Here is a 15,717-nt window from a genome sequence, read left to right on the forward strand (position 1 = left end):
GTGGCCGATATGACTCATGAAATGACTCGACACGATAGTGCTGGTATTTTTATGCTGATGGTGGTGTCCATGTCGAGTTGCGGTGCTGCTGAGTGATGAGTGTGCTCTTGGTGTATAACAACTTCACCTCTGCATGGCAACATGTGCAGAGTCTTTGAAGGTCTTGGTGTTCACTTGATGTTGCACGTGCATGTATCCCCTTCGCTGGCACTTGGCACGCTTTATGTGTTCATCCATTCGCGAACAAGTCTCCTAGAATGTGCTCCTTGTTCATCTCATTTGTCATCGTGCTATGTCTCATCCATGTACCTATATCAAAAATCACTCATGACAAGATGACATCAAATTATAAAATCACCTAATATACCATTATGCATCATCTTTCGTTTTTAGCTGTAGGTGATCGAGAGAGAGGACAAAGCTCTGAAACTATGCAAAGAGAATTTCAAGTCGGGATGTGGGCTCCAGGGCACTATCAAGGAAAATTGCGTAGAGAACACTGGTATGTTGAGATGAGAAGTCTAGAACAACAATGACCATTTGTGGGATCTAGCTCGGCTTGAGGGAAAAACTGTGTAAATTTCCCAGGGAGGCAGCAGGGAGTAGGGAGGACACTTGCAATGAAAACTGCACATATTCTCTAGGGATGATGGCAGCAAGCTATAGGATCTTGCTAGCCAAACCTGAATAGAACTAGGAGGTTGGCCTACACAACATTTCTGCACATTTTCTCGGCTGAGGGGGGTGTCAGGAAATTGGAGGATAGCCTAAGAAAACTGCATAGTTTTTAGGACGAACAACAGATTGGCTTATAGGGGGATAGGCTGACAGAACTCCACAAATTTTGGGGACAGTGCAGTGATAGGCAGCAGGTGCCTGTCCTTCATGTTTGTGAAATTTCTTCAGTCAGTGGTGGCAAGAATGTTGGTAGCTTCTATGCGATGTTTTGAGGAGTGAAGCCTGGGGTCACTAGCCGGTCAAACTCTCCAGTTAAACAGCGAAAGCTTGATATATTGGCTTGCGAGAAATGCAGATTGAGATGGCTTGCTGAGAAACTTTTGCGATGTTCTGGGTGACAGTAAGTTGGGTCGATTCCATGATTGCACAATCCAGACACCTTGGGAGGCTGCCTCAAGCTTTGTGAAATTTTGGGCAGCAATACATGATCACTGAGGGCTAAGACTACATGGTGAAGCTCAGCGAAGGTCTGAATATGGGAGGGTGGTCCCGTCGAGAGAGTTTCAAAAAAATGATTAAGTGTGTGAGTGCATGAACTTGTGGATGCATGACCTTGCGAACAGACACTCAACACGACTCAATGACAAGACACCTTGAACCAATAAGACAACATGTTCAGTGTGATTGACCAACAGGTGCAAGCGACAAGTGCGACACTCTAGATAGGTCGTTCAACGACCACAATGACACTTGCTTGAAATTGCATACAAGTTCGTGTGCGAGTGTGACAGATTATTACATAGCGAACACAACTTGTACACACGAAGACAGAACTTCAACATAGCTAGAACATGACCGCAAGCATGACATTGTGAACAACATGGTAAAGCTGTCTAGTGAACGGTCAAGAAAAGATAGTGCAAAGATTGAACACGAGCTCATGGGATGAGCCTGTGTGTTTGCAAACATCAAAGAAAAAACCAAAGAAAGCTCTGAAATTAGATGCACACCAAAATTTTGGAGGGTGTTTTAGTTTCTACAACACTTGGTGACATACTAGATGAATACCAACTTCTCTGTTTTGGTCCATTGACAACACAAGGGCTTGGTCTATCAAGGAGTATTGAGCCTCATTGTAACATATTTCAAAGGCATGTAGCTACCACATATCTTCTTAGAAATAAGCTACCATCTCCCCAACTAGTTTATTTCCATTATGTTTGTAAGCATATTTTAGTATTTTAATATTAATGAAATGAAGTGTTATTTCTATAGTATCTATATATTTATGGTTATATCTGTAATTTTTTTCATTCCCGATTAAGTTTGGATCAAACCAACCTGATTCTCTTCATTACTTGTAGTAGGTTCTGAAACTATTTCAATATCAGTGACTTCCTTTCAATGTGTGGCACTTGCTTCTTTGATTTTCACGTTTATGATCTCTTGATTTATTCCTTCCAACGGTTAAGATGCAACTGAAGGAATCTACTTTGGTACCAATTATTGGAAATAGTAAGAGGGGGGTGAGTCAATATTTCTTACTAATTATCTAATTTTAGTCTTAAAAGCACTAATTTCACATTAATTAGCATCAAAATAGATAAATAGTAAACAACATAATTTATCAATGCACAAAAATGAAGATTATAGACATAAGATATTTTTAGGTGGAAATCCTTTCGGGAGAATAACCACCAAATGCTTCACAATATTTTTCTTCAATAAAATTTAGATCAATATTTTCAGCTACAATTGAATAAGGCTTTAGCCCCTTCATTTACAACATAGAGAATTTTAGGGGCGAATCTTAGCCCATGGGAGAAATTTAAGGGTTTTTATATTTTATAAGGGTGAATTTTTTATATTATACCATTTTCTATAGTTAACCCAAAAATTATTTTTAAAATAAATAAATATTATATTTTAGCCAATAAAAATAACACCATAAAATATGTTTTCACCTTTATTTTTTTTTCCAAAACCCAACTCCTCTAGTTTTCGCTTGTAATTTTTTTTTCCAATGTGGATTGGCCCGATTCGCCTTGTTTCAAGGTGAATTTTGTAATGTTAGGTGATGTGAAAGCACCACCCTGGCAACCTTCGGTGTGTCCTCACATCCACGATTACAAACCTCCATATTTCAGGGGCAACACCTTTAAACCCTAGAAAACTATGTCAATGTCAGATAGAAGAAGAATGTCAATGTTTATAATGTGTAATTCTTGCATCAGCATTAAAAAGGTTACGAATGACGAATGTGATGTGCAGTCACAGACACAGGGAAAAACACTAAGAGAGCTTTGCGCTAACATTATTCCTCAACACATTTAGAAAATTTTATGTGTTGATGATAGATCCTTGTACCCACAAGGAGTGCAAGCTTGTTCGGAAGGATGGGATTTTTTTTTCACTACAATACAAGATAAGTGAAATCTACATTTGTCCATTTTTAGGTCTTGCATCGGCATTGAAAAGCTTTTGAATGATGAATGTGATGTGCAGTCACAGACACAAGGGAAAACACTAAGAGAACTTTGCGCTAACGCTGTTCGTGAACACATTCTGAAAATTTTATGTCTTAAGGATAGATCCTTGTACCCACAAGGAGTGAAAGCCTATTCGGAAGGATGGGAATTTTTTTGATTTTCACTACAATATAAGATCAATGAAATCTACATTTTTCCATTTTCAGGTAAGATATTTTTTTCTCTGCCATTCCTTTTTTAATGGTTGAGAATCAAGGCATTTCTTGGTTAAAATACCTATGCATGGGAATAGGAAGCCTTTATGGTCAAAATCAAATCCGTTAAGTCCAGAAGTATTTAATTATAGTTTATGATCTATGGCTGGCCACTTCCCCCCTAAAATTTTAAAGTATCTTACATTTCAGTGGAATCTGATTCTCTTGACAGTGTTTTGAGTATTCCTTTGAGGTCTTGTAATTCCCTTCAACCAATTTCATCACATCTGAATGAGTTTTAACCTATTTAAGCATATGTCCACATGAGATAAGATGATACCAAAGGATAGGTCAAAAGGACTAGAAAGTGATATGAAATTAAATATGTAGGTTTGTCATAAGCAACTGAGAATGCATTTCATTAGGATCGTGTTGTGGCGGAGTAGACACAATTTACTTTCAAACTTTGATTCATTTCTCCATTACTATGTGCATACTGTCCTGCTTGCCGAAACCTGAAGTGGCTCTGATCCCTCTCAAAGTAATTTCAATCTTGGAGGATGGTTAATTAAGCAAAGGGGAAGGCTCTATTTTGGTCCAGTGTGAGGTAGCGAGCAATGCCATAGATGGATAGACTATCTGCCTTTATGAGAGGAACTACATGTGGTTAAGATCTAAGTGCTAAATGAGAAACTAGTTCTATTTCCAGTGCTAAATGTAACTCCCAACACCATGACATTTCTAGCACCAATAGTGATGGCCTATGTTGTGGAAATAGCCTTAATTAAGTGAAAAGGGGTGGATTTTCCCATAAGTCAGGGATTCTAGTCTAGATAAGCCCCTTATTAGAGTATAAATACCATTTATACACCCAAATGGTAACGTGACATTTTGTATGACCATGTCAAAGGGAGTTCAGAAGGAAGAGGCCTCCTCCTAGCCACTTCAAACGTGTGGTGAATTGCTTCGGATCACATGTATCATTGGTAAGAGAAAAACTTGGAACTATATATACATAAACGTTTGAAGGTACCTACTTCATGTTTGTGACTTCATCTTTCCTTGCAATGATTTTAATGATGTCATATGTCATTTGCAGATATTTAAGGCTAGAAGGAAAATCACCATTATCCCATGTCTTTTCATTGTATTAGTAGACCTCTCAAATAGCCAACTAACCGTTTTAACCTATGTTACTTGGAATGAGGGAATGGATATAATGTTTGAAACAATTGTAAGTATGGAAATTCTACTTCGAAATATTTAGGAAACAACATATTTATAAACGCACACACAAATTTGGTATTTCTTCATTTTTTTTATATGGGCAAGGTGAGAAGCTGATATTTGACTTCTTTATAGTAGTTGTATTCAAAGAACTGATATTATGAGAAATATTCAGCATAAAAATGACTTCCGTAAATTATTTGAATGATTTTACACACAAGATGAGAGGTCACATTTATGGACTAGCCTCTTAAATTACTATATAATCAATTACCTGACATTTTTTAATTAGAAAGAATTTATTTTGTCAAATGACTAACATTTACAACATTTAACATTCACTAGTCTATTTCTAATATATTATCATATTTGCATATTGGATTTCCCTAGTCAAATGCATATCTGGGATTTAAACCTAAAAGTCAAAATTCAGTGAATTCACTGTGTTGTTGAATTAATTTGTTCAAGCTCCGTAATTACATGTGTTTCAATTTGATGATTAATTTTGTTTCAAAATTGAGTTATTAAGTTTGATTAATTTTTTAAAAATTTGGATTAAATTTATTTACTTTAATATTAAATTTTGATAAAAATTGTGTACATTCAGACTAAATTTGAATTAAGAATTATATATTTCCTCAAACTTAATGATGAATTTTAATTTCTACCACATTTCTTTGCCCTACTGATTTTTTCCTACATCTTTTGGCCTCTACGTGGGTGTAGATAAACCCACATAAAACCTTTCCTAGGCATTGTGGACCCTCATGAACCAATGAATATGTTGGGAACTTGATGCTTGTTTGTTGAGTCTAATTCTGCATCTCCTCATTTAAGGACTCAAATCTATCTCCCTAAAGTATTTTTTCATTTCATATTACATGTCCAATTATCAGGATCCTCAAAGGGTGAAACGGAAAAGTGCATACTTGGATAAGATGAAAACTGTGAAGACCATATGTGGATATAATAATCAACATGTGCACAATGTCTCCTAGTGGTGCCCAAGAATGTTTTTATTATGCACAAGGATAGGGGAGGTCTTGGATTGATTAATGTGGAAACCCTTGGGAGCATTCTTGCAACTACATGACAGTTTCATGTTTGAATGTGTCTTTGTATTCAAAAGTTTTTTTGCAAGATAGACTCCATACAGCTCAAGATATTAGTAGGATTCAGGTGTCTTTAATATCATGTGATGTTTCATTCATAACTAGTCACAATTCGAGTGTTAACACTTACAAATCTAGATATAGGAATGCTAAACAGGAAATTCCAATGCTATAAAATAGTTAGATACCAATTACAATAGATAAAATAGCTAGCTACCATTCTACTGCCATATAAAATCTAAAATATCATGGTTATTTATGTATTAAGAAGACATTAATGATCAACAAGTAGTTACTATATACAGGATTAAAATTATGATGGTAAAGCTAAGCATGCATGAGTGGAGAGTGTATTTCTCCATAAGACATAGATTCTATAGGAGGAATCCCAATCTAGTGTCCTCTATAATCCTCATCATGCAAGCCAATCAATCCTTAACACTTAGATGAGATGAGGTGATTAAAGTTGAGAATTATTCTGCCACTCACTTGAAGTTTTAGTCCATAAGTCATCTGGGAGACTCAATCCACAAGTTTCATGGCAACCATTGTAGCAGAGTTAAGATAGTTAAGGACTCAACACATGGGTTTCACCATCATTTCTGCATGTCAATAGACATTTTCTTTTCATTTCAAAAGACTTTCTGTTCACTGAACCTGCCCTTCCTAGCCACTACTTCCAAACTTGGGTCTTAAGATCTTATCACCACTAATGTCAAAGCATAATCAAAATCCCAACAAAAGCATGAAGGATTTTCCACACTAGTCCATGGAAGTTTGTATTCCAAAATATTATTCTTACTACATTTCTCTATGAATTTTTCTTGAAAATCCCTCAAGGAAAACATTTCAGGCTTTTCAATTTGGCTCGAGCACAAACATTGAATGATTTCGGTTAAATTGAAAAGTAGCTTTCACACAGAGCAAGTAGATAGACAAAATCCTTGACCAAGATTAACCTAGAATATATGCATTGTGTTCATGGGAAGGAGAGTATTTTATTTCCCACACAATCCTCTAGGGATTTGGTTACCACATTGACAATCCCTATATTTTTCCTCAAAAAAATCCAGGATAAGGGGAATGAGAATACATGATGGTACAACAAGCTAATAGCATTAGTGGCACGATGGCATATACATCATTTTGTTTAGAAACAACCCATGAGTACTAAGGTCAATACCTGTAGGATCTAGAATTGTTCCTCCCTAATTAGGTATGCAACCAGAATAAGTTGAATCAACCCTTTATAGGCACAGAAAACATAGATCCATAGGAAAAGACTGAGAATGCAAGTGTAGCTACAATTGACAGTTGTAGTAAGTCAATGACATATCTACAACATTGGGTAGAAATAATCATGTGGGAAGCCTTGTTGGCCTATGCTCATCCAACCTGCAAAGGATGCAGCCTTATCAAATGTAAGGCACTAGAAGGATTTTTCGAGGACAGTGAAGTTCAACAATTCTTTCCTCAGCTAAACAATAGAAAAGAAGATTGCAACAGATAAATCCTAATGAAATTGAAGCAACATATGATTTGTAAAAAAAGAAGGAAGTATTATAGAGGTGAGACTGTGATTCCTGAGCTTCCACCTAGGAAATATGATGGCGTGTGACTACTTTCAAAAGTGTATAAAGTAAATATCTGCATCCTACATTAATAAAAAGCATGTAGTTTATGCTCCTGTAGTCCAACATGCAAGAAAAAGCCACTGGCGGAGAATGCCTAAAAATAAGAAACCTACAACCATCCCACTTTCACATCTTCATCATATTTCATTATTTTATTAATCCTGACAAGAGGAAGTTGATGTTGCTTAAGCTCCGTTAACAACAAAATATGACATATCATAAGCCAGTATCCCTTAGCTTATAAATGTGTTAAACAATAACATATCTCTAAGCCCTTAATAGTTAACAATAACATATTTATAAGTTAACTCATTAGCGAATGGTAATGTACATTGCATTTTATGTTTTCTCAACATCATCATCATTGACTGCAAATCTCCTTCATCCATTGAAGAAATTGAAAACAAACAAAACCCAACTACCGTTGGTACCATAATACTTGCTAAGGTTTTGCAAATTGGGTAGAAATCTAAATGAGCTTCACCACGGAGAAAATATACATGGTTAAGTGAACTTGAGACAAAGGTGCCTTGGGATGGGTAACCTTCCCAAGTAGTCATGGTTACCAGGTGCAAGTCCTAAAATTGATGAGTGATGCTATATGATTCATTTAGTAGTTTCAGTCCCACTTGATCACTCCTGTGAGCATTACCTGATGCACAAAATGCTAAGTGGAGCTCATGATAAATGTGTTATCAGTCAATCCTCATGGGGGATAGAACATAGTTAAATGACTTTGTATAAAAAATTAATCCTAAAAAATGATATTTCATATTCAATGCAATGCAACCCTCTAAACAATAACTGATTTTGAATTTTCCACATGATGGTGCTTTAATTGATGTGCCCAAAGTTGTTTGTTATAGTTGAAACCACCAAGAATTCAATGGTAGCTATGAGATAAAGGTGAAACAGAACAGGACAAAATCTTATTATAAGTCCATTAAACTTCAGAACAATTTGGAGAGATTGAAACCCAATGTAACTATAACAAAAAATCACATCTTCAAAGAGTGTGATAATCAAATCATGAAGTATAGATGCAATTGTTTTACTAGAAATGGAATCCCTGACAGAATTGTTGGCACCCAGGTCAACTCCATGACCAATAGTTAACTCTCTCTACTTATGTTCTAAAAGAGCGTTTAAGCTATCTCCTCCTAACATGGCAGGAGCAGATGAAAATGAGCATGTTACTTCTGATATGATTTTCTTAGGTTCAGTATCTGTGCAAGGATCTTTCCAACAAGTGGCCTTCCTTTCTCTCCAATCATCCACTCCTTGACCTTTCTTCTTCTCCATTGAATGAATTCTTGTTTGGGATTCTCCTGTACACCTCATAGGAGATGAAAATGTGAAATAAACCAAATCCATGCTCTTGCTTCAACTCTGAGAATCCTGTTGAGCATTCCATTCACCTCTTTTGATCCCTTCTTTATAGGTTTCAATGATTTTTGAACATTCCTTCTTGCTATAGATTCCACTACTTCCCTTTCCCTTTGGTAGTGGTTCTTTAACACTTTTGGAGGAACCTTTCTTCTCATTTTTCTCTAGATAAACATTGTGTTCATCATTTCATGCAGAGTCCATGTGACAAGAGATTTGACTTACAAAATGGTCATCTCTCATTTTTTGATGCACATAAGGCTAAGTGGAGGTCATGAGAAATTTGTCATCGGTCGATCCTCATGGGGGATATAACATATATAAATGATTTTTTACAAACGATTAATCCCAAAAAATGATATTTCATATTCAATGTATTGCAACCCTCTAAAAAATAATTGATTCTGAATTTTCCATGATGGTGCTTAAACTAACGCTTAAAATGGTGCTTAAAATATTGTGTTATTGATTTGTAAAGAATAAGTGGTTGGGCACTAATTAACCATTAAAATATTTCTTGTGTTTGATTGATAGGATTGGTTGTCAACTATGGAATTTTCCTTGCAGATCATGGAGAAGTAGTTGTGAAGGTTGGGAAGCTGAAGGAAGCCTTTATGGGCACATCTCTATTCAACTCTTTCACTATTTTGATGTGCCTAGGATTATTTGATGGGAATATAGCAATGCATCCCTATGGTAATCTTGGACCTCAGCATGTTTGTAGTGAACAACATCAACAGTTGGCCTTGGAGGCTGCAAGATAGGGGACAATTCTATTAAAAAACAATAATGGAGCATTTTCATTATCCCCAACCTAACTCAAATCATTGGTTGTCATTGGATCTGATTCAAATGTCACCAATTTCATGATTAACAACTATGCAGGTATTCCAAACACTTAATTGAAACTTTCTCATTACCCAAGCTATTCCATCAAATAATATTTTTTTTTTTAGTTGGCTAAGCTTAGTGATAACTTAACTATGTTTATTGGTCACCAGCGTTCTCATTGTGGGTTGTCTTGGGAGGTAGGGAACTTACTAATTTTCATCATGGCAACTCACCCCATTATAATTTTTCTCATAATGTCTTGGTATCTAGGGCCCCTCTCCAAATTACCTCCTAGAAACTATTTCTTCATGGTTGCAACTCACATGCCAATTTTCAACATTAATGTCCATCTAATTTTCAACATTGTAGTTTATGAATAACCCAATTATAATTTTTCTCATTCCAATATTGGTAACTTGAGGCATTCTGCAACTCACCTTCTCAAATCTCTATAGGTAGACCATGCAGATACACAACACATCAACAACGTTTAGGTAAATACACACCAACTATACATAAGCTTGGCTATGAAAATGGAGCCTGTCAGATCAATTCTATACTAATATGTGTGGCTTTCGAGATAGCATCTCCAGAAGATGCCGCAATTATCAGATATATAGAGTCCATTTCAGCTGTGTTATTAACCAAAGCCTTATTAGGAACATATTAAGTACTAAAAGAAGAATTCATCTTTAATAAGCATGAAAGTTAAGGTAGTCTATTTCATATGCCTAGAAAACGTTATAATATTTACTTATCACAGAGCTCTTACTCTAGGATTAATAGGCTTGAATACGTAGGATTATTTAGCATAATTACTAAGAGTACTAATTCATAAATGGTATTACATATAGGTGCATAACATAATATACTAATGTGATTACCCTATAAATTCTATTAGATTTTATTTCACAACTATGTAACAACATTCCTGAATAATACACTAATTTTTATCTCATGCTTTTTCAACTCTATTGGTACATGTGAACTAACGATATTTGCCTAAAAAAGGCTATATATTCTTCAAGTAGAATTTTGTGGGTGGGATATCCGGGCCAAGCTGGAGGATGCATTGCCTGACATAATTTTTGGTCAACACAATCCAGATATATTGACATTTCTATACTAGCATAGATTTATCTTAACTTCAAATCCATAGATTCATCTTAACCTCAAATTTATTTTGTCCCTGGAACTATCAAATTCCCAGAGATGTCAATTTCAATATTTTTACAAGAAATTCTATGAAAAGCTTATAATCACTATCATAAATTTTGGCATGATGAAACGATGAAATTCCATATTGAATTTTACACAGGTGGGAGATTGCCTGTAACATGGTATCCTGAAGAATTTGCAATAAAATTACCCATGACAAACATGAACCACACACCAAATTTGTTTTCATTATCCCTTCATGAAATCCTAATTAAGTCATGCCATGGAATGAAGAATTCTTGCATTTCAGTCGAAGTTGATAACACGAAGTGCGACGGATTGTTTTTTTACCTTCATGCAAATGTGCATAACACAAGCAACAGAGAGGGAGATCATGTTTGCTAGTCATCCTGCTATTCAGGGAGGACCCTACCTACCATACAAATATGTATGATTGGGGAAGTTCACTAAAAACCCTAGACACTAAATCCAAACACAGGGTCCTCACAAAGTAAATAAAATTGCAATACCTTCCAATACCTCAACTTTGTAGATGTTTAATTAAATTCATCCCTACTACTAGGGTGTAATCATGCAAATTTTGGATTTTTCCATTGCTACCACCTCAGGAATTTACTCCCATGGATTTGAAATATGTCTTCCACATTAAAGATTACACCAAAGAAATAGAAAAACCAGAGTAAAGCATCCAAATGGAGAGGCAGAAAATTGCCTAAAGTTGAGTACAAATAATGAACATGAAGCTAAAATGCAAGTGCTAGTTCACTCCTAGTATCAGTGGGAGTATATAAAGAAGAATGAGTCTTAGGCCTTATCTCCTCTAGGTTTTGGCTGACAACCATAATATCTAGTCTCACCGATGGAGAAGGTGCACAACAACCCATGGCAAGTTGTAGTGCTCAAAGTAATCCATCATCTACAGGACTTGTTAATCCCCTCAAGTTATCAACATCAAACAAATCCAACGTACTCTCCTCCAATACAATAGTCTTCACAATAGAAGGCAAATCCATAAATTTTTCAAAGCTCTCATTCTTGCCTGGTTTCTTCCCAATGAGTATTTCTAATAGGAGAATGCCATGTAGCCCTCAAGTTTAGCTACATTCATCATTAGAGAAGAATATGGCGACATCATTAACTAGTCTAGACTATAATTAATAATATATGCCACATAGTTTACATCCACCAAAACATTCTTGTATGTGAGGTTTCCATGAATGATAGTTGTTTCAACCCCAACGTGAAGGTGGGCAAGTCCTCTTACTGCTGCAAGAACAATTTTGTACCTATGAGCCTAGCTCAAGGAGGTCCTCCCACCTCGAGCATCTGCAAAAGCAAGGATATTTTTTCATCAGCAAGAAAAGGTAACGATCGAGCCTGTAGACCTACAAGATGAGGATTTCCCTGAATGAGGTATAGAGCATTGCAAGACTTCATACTGAATCTAGAGCCTAAATTAAGTGTATTTGAGATGGAAAACTCTAGTGCATTCTTCATATTTTTTGAATATATGGTTATACCATGGCCTCTTGAATCTTATTATTGTAATCGGAAACTCAATTTGCAAATAGAAGCAAACTGTGGATACTTTCCAGGTAAAGTGATGGTATTTGCCACTCACGCATTATATTTGGGAGAACTATATTTATTTTGGAAGTGAAATTCATGTCTTATTGATAATATAAAAATTCTAAAATGTGGAGGCAAAAAGGCTATGAGTTATATCAGTGCAATGGCCCATTTCACAGGACCCTACGAATGTTGTTTTGTTGGTCATAGAGGATATAGCCAGCTTTCAAGTCTAGACTTTATTTGAATCTTTGTAATCCATGTACAATTGATATCCTATGAATGGAGGATGTAATCTAATCAATTTTCTTAGTTTTGGAGAAGAAACAAAAGACAACAAAGAAAATCTTCCTTAGTCTTGGGTTTCAAAATGACAAGTTACCATGAAGAAGTTCAACCAAGTTTCCTTTCTTCTGATAATCACATATAAGAATCTTCTCTCTTGTTATTTCATAAAATTCTCTGAGAGGGACTATATTTTCATGCAGACGTGCAACATACAGGAAAGAGAGATGGAGATCATGTTTTCTAGTCCTCCTGTTATTTAAGGAGGACCATGTGTTGGCGTTTAATCTGACATTTCAGGTGAAACTCTTCACCTTCGATACAAATCTTAATGACTGGGGAAGTTCACTAAAAATCCCGGAAAATAAAGCCAAACACAGGGTCCTCATAAAGGAAAGAAAGTGGAAGTACCTTCCAATACCTCAACTATGTGGATACTTAATTAAATTCATCCCTATTGCTAGAGTGTAACCATGCAAATTTTGGATTTTTCCATTGTTTCCTCCTCAGGTATTTACTCCCATGGATTTGAAAGATGTCTTCTACATTAAATATTACATCAAAGAAATAGAAAAAGTAGAGTAAAGCATGCAAATGGAGAGGAAGGAAATTGTGTAAAGGTGAGTACAAATAATGAACATGAAGCTAAAATGCAAGGGCTAGTTCATTCCTAGTATCAGTGGAAGTATATAAAGCAGAATGAGTCTTAGGCCTTATCTCCTCCAGTTTTTCGATGAAAACCTTAATATCTGGTCTCACTGATGGAGAAGGTGCATAGCAACCCATGGCAGGTTGTAGTGCTCAAAGTAATCCATCATCTACAGGACTTATTAATCCCCTCAAGATATCAACATCAAACAGATCCAATGTACTCTCCTCTAATACAAAAATCTTCACAATAGAAGGCAAATCCACAAATTCGTCATAGCTCTCATTCTTTCTTGGTTTCATGCCATGGAATGAACAATTCCCATGCTTCGATCAAAGTGGATAAAACCAAGTGCCATAGATTTCTCTTTCACCTTCATGCAGACATGTATAACACAGGAAACAAAGATGGAGATCATGTTGTGCTCATGTTGTCTAGTCCTCCTTCTTTTTAGGGAACTCCACAGAAGCACATGATGAGCTTCAGAAAAGTCCACGTTGGTGCAGGAGTAGAGAAAGAGTGCATTTCAAAATTGATGTGTGCAAAGATCTGAGTATTGTGGATGGGAGTGGTGTGAAGCAGTGGATTTTTGGTTCTCACCTTCTTCATGTTGGTGATAAAAAGCATGCCCTTTGTGTTGAAATTGAATGAATATATATTTAAAAAAGAGTAAGATCCTAAGTGGATTATCTAATATGAGAGATCAGAGTGAAATTATTGAGAAACAACTCCTAAAAATTCGGTGTAGTTGTTGTGATGTAGTTTAATAGTTTGGAAGCTTTCACAAGGTTAGGCTAGTTGGTGGAGCTTCATTGTTGCCTTTGCTTGAAAGTCTACAAGTATTTTTTACACCACTGTGATTGAAAAAAAATTCATAGTGTTGGCTCTAAGTGGAAATACATAGGAGGTTTAGTTCCACTCTAATTGAAAAAACAATTTTGTGGTTCTTTTAAACAAAAAGAAAGTACCATTGGTATTTTTTATTATTGAAAAAACAATATTCATGATATTTGTGATATAATGCATCTATATTAAGTCATTTGAAAACAAATGTGTGATGAAATATGTTTTCCCTGAATGTAAGGCAACATACTCTTTTTGTTTTTTTCCTTAATAAATGAATAAACATTGTCTAATTTCACCCCCATTTAATGATGGGAAATCCCCTTTCTCTGATTCTTTTCAATTATTTTTGAGGTAATATTGGATGAAATCTCAGATTGTTGAACTCAGTAGTACCTTTATCTCTCGAGTTCCATAAGATTGGATCCATCCTTTTTCTATTATGTCTTTCAATCGTTTTTTAAGATAACAGTGAATGAAATCCTTGATTAGTGTATCGTTTAATAATACCTTTAATGTTGGATTTTTATAATCTTGATTTGATCCATATTTAATAAATGGGAATTATCTTATGAGTTTTATAAAAAGAGGACTATTATGCCTCAAAATCTACAAGGTGAGGAGCAAGGTACTTGCATCAAGTAAAGCATCGTGAAGGAATTATCAATGAAGGTGAATATGGTAGGCATTTCTTATACATATATTTCAAACTTATGATCCCATATAACTGGTTGGCCTTCCTTTTCATTTCATCTCTCTTATTCTCTCATACAATTGCCCCATTTATGCTAGCATCCATGCATATTACACATAGACACTAACATAGTTTCAAAAACAACAAAGACGTGCTTTACATCATTGTACATGACCCACATATCTATAATTCACCCATTTTAGTAATAGTATCAAATCAATTTCTTTCCTCACCCTTCTCTATCTGGTGAACCTTCTTTTTTCATTGTAAGAAGAAAAAAATAGAGTAAATAAATTCCAAAATGACAGATTATCTTCATCCGCTTTATTTCTTGTTTTGTGCATTCCATTGCTTGGGAATGAAGGAAGACAGATTTTGTGAGGTTTTTGAGGCAGAATCTCAAGCAGATGCCATTGTGATAATCATAGGAGTAGACCAAACAATAGAAGCAGAGGGGCATAACAGAGTGAACCTATTATTGCATGGACAACAAGAACAACTGGTATTAAACACAACAGATGCAGCAAGAGGAACATTGATATTAGTAGTAATGTTAGGGGCAAAATGGACATTTCATTTTCCATAGATAATATGAAGATATGCAGCATTATGTGGGTGGGATATTTGGGCCAAGATGGAGGAGATGCATTGACTAACATAATTTTTGGTTAGCACAATCTAGGTATATTTACATGTCTATCTTGACCTTCTATACTAGCATAGATTCATCTTAACCTCAAAATCATAGATTCATATTAACCTCAAACCTACTGAGTCCCTAGAACTGTCAAATTGCCAGAGATGTCAATTTCAATGTTTTTACAACCAATTATTCGAGAAGATTATAATCACTAGCATAACTGCTAGGATGATGAAACAATCAAATTCCTTCTTGAATTTTACACAGGTGGGAGATTTCCTATAACGTGGTATCCTGAAGAATTTGC

The sequence above is a fragment of the Pinus tabuliformis genome, chromosome 7, assembly GCF_031772625.1.
Source record: "Pinus tabuliformis cultivar Carrire ecotype Pingquan chromosome 7, CPIR1, whole genome shotgun sequence".
Lineage (NCBI taxonomy): Eukaryota > Viridiplantae > Streptophyta > Pinopsida > Pinales > Pinaceae > Pinus > Pinus tabuliformis.